Source organism: Rhinichthys klamathensis, unplaced genomic scaffold (assembly GCF_029890125.1).
Source record: "Rhinichthys klamathensis goyatoka isolate OS25496 unplaced genomic scaffold, OSU_Roscu_1.1 h1tg000287l_1, whole genome shotgun sequence".
Classification (NCBI taxonomy): Eukaryota; Metazoa; Chordata; class Actinopteri; order Cypriniformes; family Leuciscidae; genus Rhinichthys; species Rhinichthys klamathensis.
In genome coordinates this window covers 567501-589630 of record NW_026606806.1, presented here as the reverse complement: position 1 = coordinate 589630, position 22130 = coordinate 567501, and the positions used below count along the sequence as shown (strand labels likewise).

Here is a 22130-nt window from a genome sequence, read left to right as displayed (position 1 = left end):
ACTGAATTTATAGATCATCACTGAAGCTATAGATCATCACTGAAGATATAGATCATCACTGAAGATATAAATCACTATAGATTATCACTGAAGCTATAGATCATCACTGAATTTATAGATCATCACTGAAGCTATAGATCATCACTGAAGCTATAGATCATCACTGAAGCTATAGATCATCACTGAAGCTATAGATCATCACTGAAGATATAAATCATCACTGAAGATATAGGTCACTGAAGATATAGATCATCACTGAAGCTATAGATCATCACTGAAGCTATAGATCATCACTGAATTTATAGATCATCACTGAAGATATAGATCATCACTGAAGATATAGATCATCACTGAAGCTATAGATCATCACTAAAGCTATAGATCATCACTGAAGCTATAGATCATCACTGAAGCTATAGATCATCACTGAAGCTATAGATCATCACTGAAGATATAGATCATCACTGAAGATATAAATCACTATAGATTATCACTGAAGCTATAGATCATCACTGAATTTATAGATCATCACTGAAGCTATAGATCATCACTGAAGATATAGATCATCACTGAAGCTATAGATCATCACTGAAGCTATAGATCATCACTGAAGATATAAATCATCACTGAAGATATAGATCACTGAAGATATAGATCATCACTGAAGCTATAGATCATCACTGAAGCTATAGATCATCACTGAAGCTATAGATCATCACTGAATTTATAGATCATCACTGAAGATATAGATCATCACTGAAGATATAGATCATCACTGAAGCTATAGATCATCACTGAAGCTATAGACCATCACTGAAGCTATAGATCATCACTGAAGATATAGATCATCACTGAAGCTATAGATCATCACTGAAGATGATATAGATCATCACTGAAGTTATAGATCATCACTGAAGCTATAGATCATCACTGAAGCTATAGATCATCACTGAAGCTATAGACCATCACTGAAGCTATAGATCATCACTGAAGATATAGATCATCACTGAAGATATAGATCATCACTGAAGATGATATAGATCATCACTGAAGTTATAGATCATCACTGAAGCTATAGATCATCACTGAAGCTATAGATCATCACTGAAGCTATAGATCATCACTGAAGCTATAGATCATCACTGAAGCTATAGATCATCACTGAAGATATAGATCATCACTGAAGCTATAGATCATCACTGAAGATGATATAGATCATCACTGAAGTTATAGATCATCACTGAAGCTATAGATCATCACTGAAGCTATAGATCATCACTGAAGCTATAGATCATCACTGAAGCTATAGACCATCACTGAAGCTATAGATCATCACTGAAGCTATAGATCATCACTGAAGATGATATAGATCATCACTGAAGATGATATAGATCATCACTGAAGTTATAGATCATCACTGAAGCTATAGATCATCACTGAAGCTATAGATCATCACTGAAGCTATAGACCATCACTGAAGCTATAGATCATCACTGAAGATGATATAGATCATCACTGAAGTTATAGATCATCACTGAAGCTATAGATCATCACTGAAGCTATATCTTCAGTGATGATCTATATCTTCAGTGATGATCTATAAATTCAGTGATGATCTATAGCTTCAGTGATGATCTATAGCTTCAGTGATGATCTATATCTTCAGTGACCTATATCTTCAGTGATGATTTATATCTTCAGTGATGATCTATAGCTTCAGTGATGATCTATAGCTTCAGTGATGATCTATAGCTTCAGTGATGATCTATAGCTTCAGTGATGATCTATAAATTCAGTGATGATCTATAGCTTCAGTGATAATCTATAGTGATTTATATCTTCAGTGATGATCTATATCTTCAGTGATGATCTATAGCTTCAGTGATGATCTATAAATTCAGTGATGATCTATAGCTTCAGTGATAATCTATAGTGATTTATATCTTCAGTGATGATCTATATCTTCAGTGATGATCTATAGCTTCAGTGATGATCTATAGCTTCAGTGATGATCTATATCTTCAGTGATGATCTATAGCTTCAGCAGAGCTCGTGCTCCAGGTGCGGTTCACACAGCTCAGGGTCACTGTGGTTCCAGACGCATAATCCCGACTCACAGCAAACACACCTGACCTTTCACAACACTGCCTCTGCTTTTAGTTTCTGCTTATCAGTCCAGATCTTTGTTCCTCTGTTGATCCGAGAGAAACCCCGGATTATCCCGCACCGACAGCGGCGCATTGTAAATAAAATAAACACCACAAAACAGGCACAAAATTAAATAAAACAAAACAAAATTAAATGACAAAACAACACACAAAAACAAAAATAAAGCAAAACAACTAAATTAAAAACCACGAAAGAAAACAAAACGCAAAGGCTCGCGCTTCATTTTAGGATGTCATTGTTACAGTGTAATTAAGGAGTATTAGTAATTAACTGCATGTGCTTCCTGGAGGGTTAGGGCTTGAAATGATGCATAATGTTCTGTTATTACTACATGTGACGTAACAGGCACTTCAATAAAGTAAGATTTTCAGCGTTTATTTTAGTTTACGGCCCGGAGCCGAAGAGAAACACTCGTCTGTATCTGTAAGCTCAGTGTTTGAGTATTTGAGCCGCTCTTATGAATGTATCTGACAAACAAGAAGATCAATATCCTCTGGGCTCTACTGTGGTCTGTGTTGCACTATAAAGCTTATAATGGAGCAATATAATAAATAAAAAGTATTCTCAAACGACAGCTTCATAATCCTGCCGTCTGGATTGGGATTGTGCGGAGTGGAACAGTAAAGCAAACGGATTCCAGCTCTGAGAGTCGAGGTGTAACCGAAGCGTTTCTCTTTGTCTCTGCGAACTACAGCCCTCCTTTCTGTCAGCAGGAGAGAAACACCACCGCAAACACAGCTCATAACACACACAAATATCCATATTCATGTGCATTTAAACACCTAGACATGGGCTTATTCATGAGATGAGTTTATTTAAAGGTGTGCAACGCCAGGAGAAGGACGGCTTGCTGAATCGCTCAAGGCTTGCCAGCATTATTCTCAGAGCGTGTGTTTTCCAGCGCGAGGACAGTGTGTGCTGGAACACATCTCTACTGACGGCACACACCGGCTATTTAGTCTAGTGGAAATACACTGAAGGTTTGCATGGGCACGAGGTTATCCAGTCTAAATCACAGCGAGAGGGAAACAGGATAAAACAGGCATACACTACACGTCACTGAGGTCGGAGAGGTCTTAATTAATGCGCTTTTGAAGAGATTCATCCAAACATTGTTACTTGCTCTAAAAAATTATTGTGATTTTAACAGTTAAAGACTAAAAATGCTACGGTGAAAAACTGTTAATTTGTTTACAGAGAGTTTCCGTACTATATACAGTGAATAACTGTGATACATCTAACCGTACATGCAAAATTATTTTACAGTAAAAGTTTTTGAAAAAAAAAAAAAAAGTCATTGTATAATTTATATGAGATATGAGACTATCTGAGAGTATCTGAGAGGATATGAGAGGAACTGAGAGGATATGAGAGGATCTGAGAGGAACTGAGAGGCTCTGAGAGGATATGAGAGGATCTGAGAGGATCTGAGAGGATATGAGAGGATCTGAGAGGATATGAGAGGATATGAGAGGATCTGAGAGGATCTGAGAGGATATGAGAGGATATGAGAGGATATGAGAGGATATGAGAGGATATGAGAGGATATGAGAGGATATGAGAGGATATGAGAGGATCTGAGAGGCTCTGAGAGGATATGAGAGGATCTGAGAGGATCTGAGAGGATATGAGAGGATCTGAGAGGATATGAGAGGATATGAGAGGATCTGAGAGGATCTGAGAGGATATGAGAGGATATGAGAGGATATGAGAGGATATGAGAGGATATGAGAGGATCTGAGAGGATCTGAGAGGATATGAGAGGATATGAGAGGCTATGAGAGGATATGAGAGGATATGAGAGGATATGAGAGGATCTGAGAGGATCTGAGAGGATCTGAGAGGATATGAGAGGATCTGAGAGGATCTGAGAGGATATGAGAGGATCTGAGAGGATATGAGAGGATCTGAGAGGATATGAGAGGATATGAGAGGATATGAGAGGATATGAGAGGAACTGAGAGGATCTGAGAGGATCTGAGAGGATATGAGAGGATATGAGAGGATCTGAGAGGATCTGAGAGGATCTGAGAGGATCTGAGAGGATATGAGAGGATCTGAGAGGATCTGAGAGGATATGAGAGGATCTGAGAGGATATGAGAGGATCTGAGAGGATATGAGAGGATATGAGAGGATATGAGAGGATCTGAGAGGATATGAGAGGATCTGAGAGGATCTGAGAGGATCTGAGAGGATCTGAGAGGCTATGAGAGGATCTGAGAGGATATGAGAGGATATGAGAGGATCTGAGAGGATCTGAGAGGATCTGAGAGGCTATGAGAGGATCTGAGAGGAACTGAGAGGAAATGAGAGGATCTGAGAGGATCTGAGAGGATATGAGAGGATATGAGAGGAACTGAGAGGATCTGAGAGGCTATGAGAGGATCTGAGAGGAACTGAGAGGATCTGAGAGGCTATGAGAGGATCTGAGAGGAACTGAGAGGATCTGAGAGGCTATGAGAGGATCTGAGAGGCTATGAGAGGATCTGAGAGGCTATGAGAGGATCTGAGAGGAACTGAGAGGATCTGAGAGGATATGAGAGGATCTGAGAGGCTATGAGAGGATCTGAGAGGAACTGAGAGGATCTGAGAGGCTATGAGAGGATCTGAGAGGAACTGAGAGGAACTGAGAGGATATGAGAGGATCTGAGAGGATCTGAGAGGATATGAGAGGATCTGAGAGGATCTGAGAGGATCTGAGAGGATATGAGAGGATCTGAGAGGATCTGAGAGGATATGAGAGGATATGAGAGGAACTGAGAGGAACTGAGAGGATATGAGAGGATCTGAGAGGATATGAGAGGATCTGAGAGGAACTGAGAGGAACTGAGAGGATATGAGAGGATATGAGAGGATATGAGAGGATATGAGAGGATATGAGAGGAACTGAGAGGATCTGAGAGGCTATGAGAGGATCTGAGAGGAACTGAGAGGAACTGAGAGGATCTGAGAGGATCTGAGAGGATATGAGAGGATCTGAGAGGATCTGAGAGGATATGAGAGGATATGAGAGGAACTGAGAGGAACTGAGAGGATATGAGAGGATCTGAGAGGATCTGAGAGGATATGAGAGGATCTGAGAGGAACTGAGAGGAACTGAGAGGATATGAGAGGATATGAGAGGATATGAGAGGATATGAGAGGATATGAGAGGAACTGAGAGGATCTGAGAGGCTATGAGAGGATCTGAGAGGAACTGAGAGGAACTGAGAGGATCTGAGAGGATCTGAGAGGATATGAGAGGATATGAGAGGAACTGAGAGGATCTGAGAGGCTATGAGAGGATCTGAGAGGAACTGAGAGGAACTGAGAGGAACTGAGAGGATATGAGAGGATCTGAGAGGATCTGAGAGGATCTGAGAGGATCTGAGAGGATATGAGAGGATCTGAGAGGATCTGAGAGGATATGAGAGGATCTGAGAGGATATGAGAGGATATGAGAGGATATGAGAGGATATGAGAGGAACTGAGAGGATCTGAGAGGCTATGAGAGGATCTGAGAGGAACTGAGAGGAACTGAGAGGAACTGAGAGGATATGAGAGGATCTGAGAGGATCTGAGAGGATCTGAGAGGATCTGAGAGGATATGAGAGGATCTGAGAGGATCTGAGAGGATATGAGAGGATCTGAGAGGATCTGAGAGGATATGAGAGTATCTGAGAGGATATGAGAGGCTATGAGAGGATATGAGAGGATATGAGAGGAACTCTGCACTGCTGTGACGGAGGAGAGAGAGGGAAGTGTGTGTAAACACTGACTCAGTGTTTGTCCTGCTGCTCTGAACGCCTGAATCTGCGGCTCAGCGACACAAAGCCAAGACTATTCTGGGTCAGCAGACTGAGATGGGCTGCCGGCAACCCACTCGCTCGACCCAAACACAACCAGCAGCCAAACTCCAGCGGGGATTCTGGGTCCATGAACGTGTGTGTTTATTACTCCAGTCTGAAGTGGGAAACAAAGGTGTTTGATTCGTATAATAACTGCGTGGCGATGACACTTAGATAGTTTGCTGAACTCCCACCGACCCTAAAACACATTTCACTGTAACAATCGTGCAGTTTCAGCTCTGGCTTCTGATTGGTCCACAGCATTACTATCCCATGATGCCACAGGACTCCACTCATACCTTCAAGAGTAGAAACATCTCTAAAATCTAATGGGAAAATTCATTCTGAAACAAACAGAACTTCATTTTATATTATTGAATTATATTTACAATAAACATCAACTAATGACCAACATGTCAGAAAACTGTTCATTTGGATTTTCAAATGCATTTTATTTTAACATTATAATATTCCTGTTCTCTGAGGCTAATAAAGCTTTTTTTAACTTTTAATCAAGGCTTTATCTATTTTCTAAATGCAATTTCCTGCAGTTCTGCATATATTTTGCTACGTCACTTTAGATGCATTTAACATGTAATCGGGAGCTCAATCTCAGCCCAGCTCTGATTGGTCCACAACTGAAGAACTCTTCATGCATGTAAAAGGTGATTGTGACATCACTGAAAGCAATGGAGTTCAGGAGTCGCACTGATTCAGTGAACGATTCATCACACTGATTCAAACTGATTCAGTGAACGATTCATCACACTGATTCAAACTGATTCAGTGAACGATTCATCACACTGATTCAAACTGATTCAGTGAACGATTCATCACACTGATTCAAACCAGTGACTCATTATTCATTCACACTTATTCATTATAAAACAGCTGGCCACACACACACACACACACACAGATCACTTTATCCGCGGTGATGTCGTGATCACAGAGCGAAGCCTGTTCAACACCACAGGTCTTAAACTCGTTTCATGGCACTTTCCTTCTCCAGCATTGCCTTCACTTTCTGTCAGGATGAGGACAAAACAACATCAGGAGACTCCATCTGAACACATCACATGATGATGAAGATGATGAAGACTGTCGGCTCACACACTCCTGCTGACTCGCACACATCTCCTCCTGTCAGTCAGAACTGCAGCTTATGATCATATTTATGCATTTATTCTCTTTGTCATCATTTACTCATGTCAATCAGGACCCGTCTGACTGACTATCTTCTGCGGAACAAAGATATTCTCCTGAATAATATTCTGCAACGTTTTCTTTTGCATTCTGCACAAAAATGTAAACATATTCAGGTCATTTTCTGTCAAATCAACCAAACTTCAGAAAAGTCAGCTGATCCATTTTCTGAAGAAAGACAAACATAAATAAATAAATAGTGGCAGAGCTGCACGATTCTGGATAAATTGGGAATCATGATTTTTTTTTTTTTTATTAACAGACATTAAAGAAAGTGGCATGTAGTTTACTGGAGGTTCTGACAAAATGTTAATTGCTGCAGTCTTTTTAAAATGTTTAATTAATTCGAATGAAAAAATCAGTTTGAGTGAATAATTCAATGACTCACTCGTAAATAATTCACTTGTTTTATTACATTTCTGAACGAATCTTTTAAAGGAACACTCCGACTTTTTGGGACTTTAGCCTATTCACCTTATCCCCCAGAGTTAGATAAGTCCATACATACCTTTTTCATCTCCGTGTGTGCTATAAGTCTGTTTGACGCACCCACCGCTAGCCTAGCTTAGCACAAAGACTGGATGTAAATGGTTGCAGCTAGCATACTAATCCAAATAAGTGACAAAATAACGCAAACATTTTCCTATTTGATAACCGCAGCACCTGAGACGCGCTCTCTCTGCTCCTCACCACGGCGCGTCTCAGGTGCTGCGGTTATCACTCCGCCCAAGTAGCAGTGCTTCGCCTTCAGAGAATATAGTTCATATAAAATATGTCTGTCTCATGTGACTTTGTTTTTTGTACACTCTGTGACTATACAAATCACAACATGTAAATAGGAAAATGTTTGCGCTATTTTGTCACTTATTTGGATTAGTATGCTAGCTGCAACCATTTACATCCAGTCTTTGTGCTAAGCTAGGCTAGCGGTGGGTGCGTCAAACAGACTTATAGCACGCACGGAGATGAAAAAGGTATGTATGGACTTATCTAACTCTGGGGGATAAGGTGAATAGGCTAAAGTCCCAAAAAGTCGGAGTGTTCCTTTAAATGAATGATTCAATGACAAATACATTTTTAACAGCCACTGGTCGCCGCCTACTGGTGTAACGATGTAATCAAATCAATACAATGTATTAAAGGCGTCCGATCTGAACGGTCAAAGGTTTCCTAGAGGGACGAATCGCTCATTTAGTGTTTGAATCGAGATCATCTCTCAACGATTAATCGCGCAGCTCTGAATAGTGATGAAAGCCAAAATATTAAATGTCATGGATGAATTTGTACTGAAAAAATAATTATTTTGTAGAAGGGGGTCAAAATGACCATTTCAACTGAGATTTCACCACATTAAAGAAGGGAAAAATGACTTTAGAAAGATGGCAGTATCATTATGTTTATTTGCACACAGATTGGTAGATCTATTAGATAAGTCTGTTGAGTTTAGTCGTCTTCATCACTATATGCCAGGACAGTTCAACAATGGGAAAAGGCATTTACGTGAGGTTTTCCCCCAACGTTTGCTTGCATGTAACTCAAGAAGTATTAAAGATATCTTAATATACTTTTAGATTTTGGTTCTTAATAAACTTTATTCCATGTTTCAGACGCCAGAGATATGGGGATCCCAAAGCGGCTTCATGGGTAAATTACACAGAGATCAGGAACACTATGAGGGTCACTTTGCATACAGTGCGTATCTCGCTTCCCTCAAACAATGCCATAGAACTCGCCACATTATTTTATTTAATATTATTTTAAAGATATCTTAATATAATTTCAGATTCTGTTTTTCAAACGTTTCTTCCCCGTCTACAGAACAGTAAACACTGGCATTGGACCGTGGTTTGGAGCGGACGGTGATAACGCTTATTTTAGGGTGGTTATTTGGGCCATTTGTTAGCGATGGTGATATCTTCCATTAGCAGAGAAGTTCACTACCTTTAGATTGAAGCACGTCCCTTGAAACAGTCAAAGAGGAATGCTTTCATTACGTTACAGAATAAAATAGGCCATTCAGGAAAAGCATGCAACTGAGTCTCGTATAAAGCGTTGGCTTCATTCCTCCAGCTGTTTCTGATGAAGAGCTCAGCCATGGCCAGATGAACGGCAGCCGGCCCGCCTCCGCGCACTCGCTGCGTCTCAGACGTCTGCAGGATTGCAGGTCCAGGAATGAAAAGGACTGGAGCGGATTCATCTAATGCGGGCAAGAGAAAAGGCTCTCGAGACAATGACTACCGATTTTGGGAATCAATGGCAATTGGATTTCACATCTTTGAGCCGTCGGCTTCGACCTCTACTGTAGTGATTGAATGATCTGGCATTGAAAAGCCAAGTGCGGTCCGCTGTGTGTTCGGCTCGCATGCGTTGGGTCCACTGGTGTCATCCGCCTCATGAAGAGTGTGCGGTTTGTGCTCTTGTTGATTAAAGTGTGTGTCGAGGTTTCAGAGCCAAGATGATTCATCTGGATGTAAACTGGTGAAGTGGAAGAGTGGATTGGTTCACATTCCCAACCACAAATCTCACTCGGCTAATAATATAAGTTTGAAAGACAGAATTTGAGCCAAAGTTCCATCAAAGTGAAAAAAGACGGAACACTTTACAATAAGGTTCATTAGTTAACATTAGCTAACGTATTAACTAACATTAATTAACAACGAGCAATACATTTGTTGCAGGATTTATTCCTCTTTGTTAATGTTAATTAATAAAAATACAGCCGTTCATTGTTTGTTCATGTTAGTTCACAGTGCATTAACTAATGTTAACATATACAACCTTTCATTTTAATAATGTATTAGTTAATTCTTAATGTTAACTAATGAGTCTTATTGTAAAGTGTTACCAAAAAGACTATATGAACGACAGTATCAAACAGCATTAATTTTACATCCATAATGTGTCATGCTTCACTGGATGTTTAACAAGGAACAAAAAGCCATTTTATTGCTCCAATATAGATTTCATGGCTACACCTTAGGAATATACGTCGTCCACAACTTCATAATTTGTGGCCATGCTTTATTAATGTGTTCCCTAATTTTAGTTACATCATGGAAAAGTTGTGCCCTTGTTTTAGTTCAATTGTGGCCATGATTTAAACATTTAAAGCAAACGAACAAATTAGTACAGTGTGGCCATGACTTAAAGGTGCTCTATGTAACTTTTCTACTAAAATGAATCCTTTTTTTATTGCCTGTGTGTGAAGGGGTTGTAATCACACATTAAAATGATCCACTTGTCGAGTTTTGCTATTACCTCTGAAGGCCAGTATTCCTATTTCTATGTGAAGTCTCCGGGTCGGATTTACCGCGAAATCCAACGGATGTGACGTGCATGCGCGCTCCCGAGCCGCTCTCCTTATGTACAGCCTATTGTAGACGGTCAGGGAGTTACGTCCGGTTAAAGGCGCACGTTTTTCGGCTTATATCTCGAGAACCCCTCGCTCAATATTCCCCAAACTCTAATCGATCGTAGTGCTGGACGGGGCCTTTCGAATGAGCCCACCCCCGAGGTCCAACTCGCCCGGGTCCCCGAGTTACAGCCGTTCAAAGTCGGGGGTCCCAGCGAACGGCGATCCGGTAGGGGGCGTCCCCGAGGCCCGCCACTCTAGCGTTCGGGTTCCCCTGGGACCTCCTCCCCCGAATTTGAGCTCTCTGGGTCTTTGCGTTCCAGAGATACGAGCGATTTTCTTCTGAGATCGTGACGTCACCGGCGTCCGCAATTTTGCAGCGCGCCCGATGGTTTTCTGCTAATATCTCCGTGAAAACACCACCAAAAACTATGGAACTTATATGGTTCTTTTCAGCTCGACTAGATGGTCCCAACGAGCTCGGTGCTCGCCGAATACGTCTAGTATTCGCCGAGATATTTGGGTAATAGACGGTATTGTCTATGAGTTCGAGCACGAGCGTTCTTGTAAAATTTGGTTGCAATCTGAAACATCACCACTAGAGGCCACTAAAAGTTACATAGAGCACCTTTAACTAAAATAAAAGAACAAATCACTAATTTGCGAGAATGAATTCATCATTTGTGCCTGTCATATCTTGTTTTTCCCGCCACATGTCGGTACTCTGATGAATATTGCTAAATAAGAACATAAAACTGAACGTTTTTAGTTAAATGTTATGCTCTTTATAAACAGACCAAACACCAGCGGAAATCACCAATAAACACATGAAATTATCATCTGAACTGAGCCTCAATAACTCGAGTTTGAATGGCCAAATGGTAACTCCATGGTATTTTAATATTTACCACAGTATTGAGTGATTACCATGGTGTGTGTGTGTGTGTGTGTGTGTTACATGGTACTCCAAAGAACTTAAAGAATACAGTGGTATTACCATGGTACAGGTCTACAAACCATCATGGTACAAGTTCAAAAACAAAGCAGTGTATTATTGGGAATATTAATTGATTTTTCTAGGTAAGTTGCTAATGTTTAGTTCTGGCTGATGGACAGTCCCGCGGGTACGGCACAGCTGTTTCCTCACAGCCCATGATCTCGAAGCTTCAGGACCCATCGTAACGACAGGATAAACACAAGAACAGAAACCGCATCGCACAATACAGCGGATCCACAGCTGTGCTCTGATTGGTGGAAACTCACAGCCAATCAGAAGAGTGTGTGGGTGGAGTCTCTCTGCAAACTCACTGCACTCGCAACCAAATCAATCAAAACTCACAGCCAATCAGAAGAGCGTGTGGGCGGAGTCTCTCTGCAAACTCACTGCACTCGTAATCAAATCAATCAAAACTCACAGCCAATCAGAAGAGCGTGTGGGTGGAGTCTCTCTGCAAACTCACTGCACTCGTAACCAAATCAATCAAAACTCACAGCCAATCAGAAGAGCGTGTGGGCGGAGTCTCTCTGCAAACTCACTGCACTCGTAACCAAATCAATCAAAACTCACAGCCAATCAGAAGAGCGTGTGGGTGGAGTCTCTCTGCAAACTCACTGCACTCGTAACCAAATCAATCAAAACTCACAGCCAATCAGAAGAGCGTGTGGGCGGAGTCTCTCTGCAAACTCACTGCACTCGCAACCAAATCAATGAAAACTCCCAGCCAATCAAAAGAGCGTGTGGGCGGACTGGGCGTGATATATTTGATCAAGTGCCGTGGCGCGTCTGGTTAGTATGGTGTAAAATAGATTCAGGGTTTACAGGTAGTATAAGAGATCGGGACATGATTGGATCTGATTGGACAAAATAGTCATCAATATTTTTGCTGTTTTCCTAGAAGAGCAAGACTGCAGTTAAAGTGAATTTTGTCGATGCTTGGGAGTGCACAAATATATACTGTAAAGTGATGTAGAAGCTAAGCGTGGCACAAAGGAATGATCCCGGAGCTGCCCGAGTGATTTAACAGGAGAGACGGGGAAACGGGCTCTGCATCTTGTTTTCATCAAAGAAAGCCACTCGCTCAACTCCACTCGCGCTCACCTTCGTGTGCAGTGGAATTAATTACCCCCGTTCCCTGGCAACCACAATCCCTGCGCCCGCTGGCTCATGCATCACACACACACACACACACACGTCACATGTGAACACATCACACACAAGACTCCCTTCCCCCTTCTCATCTGAGTGGAGGAGTGAAACCCTTTCTCGCCACACAAGGGATCCTGAGGTCATTTCCATAGGTCAGTTAACCCTTCACGCCCATCTCTGCCAGCCTTTGTCCTCGACAGATGTGGGTTTGCATCAGATGGAGCCCGGCGCCCCTCACCTCCCCCAATAAGCCTTATGCTATACGTGCTTTTGTCTGCACAATGATAAAGAATCAGAGTATCGGTAAGGAAGGACCTGACAGCTCGCCCATACATGACAATCCAGATCTAAATGACAAAAACAGCACGAAAAACAGGTTCACGTGGAATATCAGATTTATTTTACCACTTTCAGAGCTGACTGTTTGTGGAATGGATATGAATATGGTATAACGTGTTAAACCGAACTGAAAATGGTGCGATATTATTAGCAGAAAGCATTAGTAAATTAGCCTATTTATTTAAAGCTGCAGCATGTAATTTCTGCACCATTAGTGGCACCAAACAGAAGTGCAATCTGTCTGAAAGGCCTAATTGTTAATCATGAGCATTTATGAGCCTGTCTCTGGTAAAACATCTACCATACTGCAATGAAATACTACCGACTTAATGACAGACGAAAAAGCCTTTTCATGCAAAGTATGTGGTTACGGCATCTACCTGCCTCTGCCTTCAGTAATTACACACTGCAACTTTAATACAGCACAGCAGTAAAATCCCATTCAGTTTCTACAAAGGAATTGATTTTTAACTTATAAAACTGTGAAAGACAGCAATACGAGGTTATGCTATATATGCTCCTGTTGACTTAAACTTATTTTTAAATAATCACATTTAAAGTCCCTGTAAAGTCAAAATTAAGTATGTGTTCTGAGTTTGTCACACCACAGAAAAATGTGTTATTAGCCACCCAGCCAAATCTGAATGATAAAAAAAGCCGGCAAGTACATAAAATATGCTATCAAAATCTGGAAAAAATTAGCATTATTCTCTGCTCTCAAACGCTGTGTCTGCTGTGGGGGCGTGTCCGCTGTGGGGGCGTGTCCACTGTGGGGGCGTGTCCACTGTGGGGCGTGTCAGGGTGTGTCCGCTGTGGGGGGCGTGTCCGCTGTGGGGGCGTGTCCGCTGTGGGGGCGTGTCTGCTGTGGGGGCGTGTCTGCTGTGGGGGCGTGTCCGCTGTGGGGGTGTGTCCGCTGTGGGGGCATGTCCGCTGTGGGGGCATGTCCGCTGTGGGGGCGTGTCTGCTGTGGGGGCATGTCCGCTGTGGGGGCGTGTCCGCTGTGGGGGTGTGTCCGCTGTGGGGCGTGTCAGGGTGTGTCCGCTGTGGGGGGCGTGTCCGCTGTGGGGGGCGTGTCCGCTGTGGGGGGGCGTGTCCGCTGTGGGGGGGGCGTGTCCGCTGTGGGGGGGCGTGTCCGCTGTGGGTGGCGTGTCCGCTGTGGTGTCCGCTGTGGGGGCGTGTCCGCTGTGGGGGGCGTGTCCGCTGTGGGGGCGTGTCTGCTGTGGGGGCGTGTCTGCTGTGGGGGCATGTCCGCTGTGGGGGCGTGTCCGCTGTGGGGGTGTGTCCGCTGTGGGGCGTGTCAGGGTGTGTCCGCTGTGGGGGGCGTGTCCGCTGTGGGGGCGTGTCCGCTGTGGGGGGGCGTGTCCGCTGTGGGGGGGGCGTGTCCGCTGTGGGGGGGCGTGTCCGCTGTGGGGGGCGTGTCCGCTGTGGGTGGCGTGTCCGCTGTGGTGTCCGCTGTGGGGGCGTGTCCGCTGTGGGGGGCGTGTCCGCTGTGGGGGCGTGTCCGCTGTGGGGGGCGTGTCCGCTGTGGGGGGCGTGTCCGATGTGGGGGGCGTGTCCGCTGTGGGGGGCGTGTCCGCTGTGGGGGGGCGTGTCCGCTGTGGGGGGCGTGTCCGCTGTGGTGTCCGCTGTGAGGGCGTGTCTGCTGTGGGGGGCGTGTCCGCTGTGGGGGGCGTGTCCGCTGTGGGGGGGCGTGTCCGCTGTGGGGGGCGTGTCCGCTGTGGGGGGCGTGTCCGCTGTGGGGGGCGTGTCCGCTGTGGGGGGGTGTGTCCGCTGTGGGGGGCGTATCCGCTCTGGGGGGCGTGTCCACTGTGGTGTCCACTGTGGGGGCGTGTCCGCTGTGGGGGGCGTGTCCGCTGTGGGGGGGCGTGTCCGCTGTGGGGGGCGTGTCCGCTGTGGGTGGCGTGTCCGCTGTGGTGTCCACTGTGGGGGCGTGTCCCGGGTGTGTCCGCTGTGGGGGGCGTTAGGTCCAGGTAGTAGCCTACGCATTTCCGTGACGAAGGCATAGCTAGCTGGCAAACTGTAGGCTGTAGTAACTAATAATAGTCATCGAGCCCCATTTTAGCCCCGCCCAAAAAATCCGGAAAATAGCAATGGTGAAAAACTGTTTAACGGTCTAATGGGTTTAGAATTTTTTTTTAGAATTGCCTTTACAGGGACTTTAAAGTCCCCTCTGTTGTGAAACTCCAGCTTTTAATGTTGTTTATGTCTAGTTGTCTGTGGTGTTTTTAATACGCTTTCAGACACACCGTGTGTAAGTTCATAAGTCGACAGCATTGCTGAGTATTTCCTCCTTAAAACTGCAGTGAACCAAAGACAGTCTCAAAAACACGGTTTGAAATCGCTGGTGTTTCTGACGTCACAAACGACCTTGTAACCAATCAGATCAACGTGTGATCGTCAACCAGTGGATCTCTGAGCTGAGGGAGTGAGTGGAGGCGGGGCTCATTTGCATATTCATAGAACCGCTGCGAATATTAAATGAGGCAAGAGTGTCAAGTTACATTCAAGATATGTGAGTTTAAATATTTCATTTTGGTGATCAAAGATGAGTTTTAAGGGATACAATTATTGACTACAGGGGGACTTTAACAGCAACATTTTACCCATGATTCTGCAGAGAAATCTCACCAATCAGAGCACATCATGCCAAAAGAACACGTTAACTCCGCCCACTCCTCACATAAAGCAACTGAAGGAGTTCAGGGGAAATAATTCAAATACTTCTTGCATGAGTCATGATGACCCACTCTTATGATGATTACTGGTTATTTTTGGAGCAAAACAGCATCTGTTCCGATTCATTTTCAATTTATTAAAAATAATTAATGTTTTTGACAGAAGTCTTCTGAGAATTTATATTCAACACAGGCCACAGGAAGTTCAACCCTGAACCCCAATGTTCAGTGCTAAACATTTACAGATAATCCCAGCGAGTGTGTTGTCAGGGTTATTTAAAAGAGGCGTCTCGTGAAGAAACGCACGACTAGCACAGATGCTCCTGTGACGCCGACAGCTCTTTCATAGAGCCTGGAAACACAAGGAAGAGAACTATAACTTCAGTGTGATTCTGCCAGACGAGTAGAACTGGTGTTTCACTGACAGTGACCTCGTTCCATCGGCTGGCGATCAGAGAGAGTGTGTGTGTGTGTGTGTGTGTCTTCATGAGGTTTCAGAGGACGTCTGCGCTAGGCTGTCAGGAGACACACACTCCGTGGGCGTGTTGTTCCCGAGTTAGGCCTAGCCAGAGACAGGTTTTCTGGGACACAACACTCCAAAAACTGTCTCCGAGTCCACTGCGTTCTGGAGCTGACGCGCTAACAAGCCTTCAGAGAGACGAGCCGTAACCCGCACACACACCACGTTCCCTTCCACGCTCAAACACACACTTTTCTGGCTCTGCTAATTGCTAGCGTGTCGGAGTACATGACGGACCGTTCTTTATAAAGAGATCGGAATCTGGATCTCGACACACATCGGATCTCGACACACACACACCGGGATCTCGACACACACCAGGATCTCGACACACACACACCGGGATCTCGACACACACCAGGATCTCGACACACACACACCGGGATCTCGACACACACCAGGATCTCGACACACACACACCGGGATCTCGACACACACATACCGGGATCTCGACACACACCAGGATCTCGACACACACATACCGGGATCTCGACACACACCAGGATCTCGACACACACACCGGGATCTCGACACACACATACCGGGATCTCGACACACACATACCGGGATCTCGACACACACATACCGGGATCTCGACACACACACACCGGGATCTCGACACACACCAGGATCTCGACACACACACACCGGGATCTCGACACACACATACCGGGATCTCGACACACACCAGGATCTCGACACACACATACCGGGATCTCGACACACACCAGGATCTCGACACACACACCGGGATCTCGACACACACATACCGGGATCTCGACACACACACACCGGGATCTCGACACACACATACCAGGATCTCGACACACACACACCGGGATCTCGACACACACATACCGGGATCTCGACACACACCAGGATCTCGACACACACATACCGGGATCTCGACACACACACACCGGGATCTCGACACACACATACCGGGATCTCGACACACACCAGGATCTCGACACACACACACCAGGATCTCGACACACACACACCGGGATCTCGACACACACATACCGGGATCTCGACACACACCAGGATCTCGACACACACACCGGGATCTCGACACACACATACCGGGATCTCGACACACACACACCGGGATCTCGACACACACATACCGGGATCTCGACACACACCAGGATCTCGACACACACACACCAGGATCTCGACACACACACACCGGGATCTCGACACACACATACCGGGATCTCGACACACACCAGGATCTCGACACACACATACCGGGATCTCGACACACACCAGGATCTCGACACACACACCGGGATCTCGACACACACATACCGGGATCTCGACACACACATACCGGGATCTCGACACACACATACCGGGATCTCGACACACACACACCGGGATCTCGACACACACACACCGGGATCTCGACACACACCAGGATCTCGACACACACATACCGGGATCTCGACACACACATACCGGGATCTCGACACACACATACCGGGATCTCGACACACACATACCGGGATCTCGACACACACACCGGGATCTCGACACACACATACCGGGATCTCGACACACACATACCGGGATCTCGACACACACATACCGGGATCTCGACACACACACCGGGATCTCGACACACACATACCGGGATCTCGACACACACACACCGGGATCTCGACACACACACACCGGGATCTCGACACACACACACCGGGATCTCGACACACACATACCGGGATCTCGACACACACATACTGGGATCTCGACACACACACCGGGATCTCGACACACACATACCGGGATCTCGACACACACACACCGGGATCTCGACACACACATACCAGGATCTCGACACACACACACCGGGATCTCGACACACACCGGGATCTCGACACACACATACCGGGATCTCGACACACACCAGGATCTCGACACACACCAGGATCTCGACACACACACACCGGGATCTCGACACACACCAGGATCTCGACACACACATACCGGGATCTCGACACACACCAGGATCTCGACACACACACACCGGGATCTCGACACACACATACCGGGATCTCGACACACACATACCGGGATCTCGACACACACACCGGGATCTCGACACACACATACCGGGATCTCGACACACACACACCGGGATCTCGACACACACACACACACCAGGATCTCGACACACACACACCGGGATCTCGACACACACACACCGGGATCTCGACACACACACACCGGGATCTCGACACACACACACCGGGATCTCGACACACACACACCGGGATCTCGACACACACACACACACCGGGATCTCGACACACACACACACCGGGATCTCGACACACTCACACCGGGATCTCGACACACTCACACCGGGATCTCGACACACACACACCGGGATCTCGACACACACATACCGGGATCTCGACACACACACACCGGGATCTCGACACACACACACCGGGATCTCGACACACACACACCGGGATCTCGACACACACACACACACCGGGATCTCGACACACACACACACACCGGGATCTCGACACACACACACACCGGGATCAGAGAGGGAACGCTGTGAAACACACGGCTCGAAGACAGGACTGGGATCCCAGAACTTCAGGACCCGGAGGCGGACTCTTCCCATCACTGCACGGACTTTTGTTTGCTTTAACAGATCAGATTTATTTGACGTCTTTAAATGGTTGGTTAACCCGAAAAACAAAATGTTGTTCATTTACTCGCCCTCATGGATTTATCAGCCATAACATGAAAATAATAACTTATCAATATCAGCATTCGCCAGAATAATAAAAATATGGGTGAACCCCTAATGAAAGTAAATGATGACGGATGCTGTTGAGCTAGAAATAAAAGACAAATAAATAATCACCATAAAATATCTTCTGACGTTGTGTGATAGCTTTGTGTGAGGAACAAAACAATATTTAAGATCGATATTCATCAGCTTTGATGTCGATGACTCCAAACGCAATTGTTTGTTTCATATCTAATGAGCAACCGTGCGAAGTATGAATATGAATAATAATTGATAATAATGACACGTGAACTGCAGAAAAATGACACGCTTTTGAGAGTCTCCTCACATAATGCCATTCAATGACTTCAGTGGAAATAAATCATTAATATTTCTTGCATTATTAGAATATAGAGCCATATAGTCATATGGACGACGTTAACACTATTATTCATATTTTTGAGGTCAGTCAGTAAGAATTGATGTGTTGTAATAATGTTTTGCAAAAAAAAGTCACCAAGGCATGTAAAATCCAATGTAAAATAGCTCATTTGAAAGTAAATGTTAATCTCGGGCTTAAACTGCATCATTTATACACACTATGTTGATATGTTGACAGTGCAAGTTGCAAAACCCCTTGATTTATGTCGTTTGACAGTGTCCATTAATCACGCCACTATCTCCTATTGCATCCAAACCACAAATCCCACAGTCTGAACGTCCTCGTAATGATGTGCAGTATAGCGATACGGGATCCTCACACAGCTTTACGCTCGTCCGGATGGGACCGGGAAACTGAGAGTGTTGTGGTCTACGGGGAAGCCGGTTTGTGGACTTCAGATCGCTGAACTCAGGAACCCGAGGAGCCTCTGAACACACACACACCGCTTCAGTATACAGACGACACATGGGTTTGCATGAAAACAACACTTCCCATTTTATCATAACAGAGTCAGTGGTGCGATGGTGTAGAGAACAGCGATCACATAAGAGCCGTGCGCTCACACTGGTACCAATTTGAGATGAAATATTCAGCTAAAAGAAGATGCAAATGTGCCGTTATGAACGGTGAACGCTTCCATGTTCCGCTCCTGGAGACGAGACTGCTATTAAACCCATAACCCAAGTCCATTACTTACTGAAGACTCTATTACTTCAACTTCAAGTTCAACATAAAAAGCTCTAGATGTGTTTTTATTGATTTCCCAGAGTCAACAACACTTTTAAAAGCCCCCACCGCTGCCCTTACGAAATAATAATCGTAATAATCGTCCTAAATGTAAAAGAATAGCAGTTCACACCACCACAACAACCACCGTCAGAGAAATTATATTGTTGGAATAAACAACTGTTCCATCTTACGAATGATAAAAACATCGACAGCCAATCAGAATCCTGCTTTAGAGAGCTCCAGCGTTTAAAGTGGCAGACGTCAAAACTGTTATAGTGTGAACGGGCCTTAATAACCGCCACGCTTTTTGCCTTTTTTTAAGTGAGGAACAAGTAGATTTTTGCAACAACATTATGCAACAAATGCTGATTATGCTGATTACATTACAGTATATGCTCGAGCTTACAGTAACACACTAATATTATTTAATCTGTAAATATTCTATTCTGATTACGAACGCCATTTCATGTCGACTTTATGCAGCGCTGTTCTCCTGACATTCAGAAGATGATTTCATGAAGGACGTTTATGATTCATACAGTGCCAATAAAGCAGCCATGCCTGATTTAGTGAAGGTGACACAAATGCAGGTCACCTGGCAATAAATGAATATGACAATAACTGTTCCTCTCCCAGACCGCCGGACAACGCAGAATAAGAGTTATTAAACCTAATGTGAACACGCTCATTGCAGGCATTTCCATCGCAAAACTGATTAAGACATGAGAAGGAGCATTTCTTGCCATCACATGTAGCCTATAGAGACCCATTTATGTCAATTTTGACTTGTCATAATTATTTAAAAAAGCATGATTTTTTTTCTTATGTGGTGGAAATGGGCTTCAAATTCAATAAATGTACATTTAAAAAAATAATCTTACAAAAATGTACTGTGATGCAAAAGGCAATATCGCACACCAAATAATGCCACGGCAAATAGAAATACTATGGCTTTTTTTCTCTTTAAGTAACACCCATTAAAGCTGTAGTTAGACAGTACACGAGACACAGTCTACAATCTTCAGTCTACACAAACATCTGACATCATCATCTATGTTTACCTTATTATTACTACTGCGATTGATCGAGTTTCCTCACTTTAACGTTACGTGTTTAAAACAGCAGCATATAATATTGCTAAAAAAAAGTATTTTTAAACGTCAAATTATTAGAAATACAAATGGAGACACATCGGGTAGTCATTACCAATCGCTGACAAGTTCACTAGAATTGTTTTGGCATTTGTAAATTGTTTCGTTTTTTTAACTAACAACTAATGGAAACAAGTTAGCCAAACAGCTAACGGCTAATACAAAAGTCAAACGAGGTGACGGAACACATTTAAACGTTTTAAATATACCAAACGTGTAACAAAATACATTAAAGTTACATTCTGAGACAAAAGATGACTATTTTTTTACTTTAAAAGCGCTACCAGCATTTAAAGCTATATCTGCTATCTGCATAGTTCGCCCAGTCCAGCTAGCGAAATACGTAAATATGGCGTGTTTTAAGTTGTATCAATGTATTTAAATCGAGTAACTACGGAAAAAATAACCAACTAAGTTACCAAAATAAGTTTCGACTAGCGTAAACAACAAACTGATAATATGATATTCTACGTCACACTTCAACTACATAGGCTAATGTATAAAATGTGTTGAATGGATAGGTAAGACTGTTTCGACTGAAAATACAACGCCTTGAGGCAGATAAGACGTGTCTGTTTGTCGCGGTCTATGATCTTAAAGAGTGATAACTATAACACAATCAGCCTGTAATCAGACTGGAATGAAAACATCTCTCGCATTGATCACACACACTCATCTGAACACACGCGCTGTGAATGAATTCAGTTTATTAACGCGATCAGGTGTGTGTGATATGATGGACTTTTCTGCGCTTTCTCTCCTTTTCTTCGCAGTCGCGAAGGAATAAAAGAGCTTTACTGACAGTCTGCATCTCT

At 44.2% G+C, this 22130-nt stretch overlaps 1 protein-coding gene across 1 annotated transcript in view; it reads right to left on the bottom strand.

Moving 5' to 3' along the window:
• tgfbr1b (transforming growth factor, beta receptor 1 b) overlaps window positions 1–22130 on the bottom strand; it is an 80807-nt gene that overhangs the window by 58312 nt on the left and 365 nt on the right. The gene's annotated exons all lie outside the window — the stretch shown is intronic.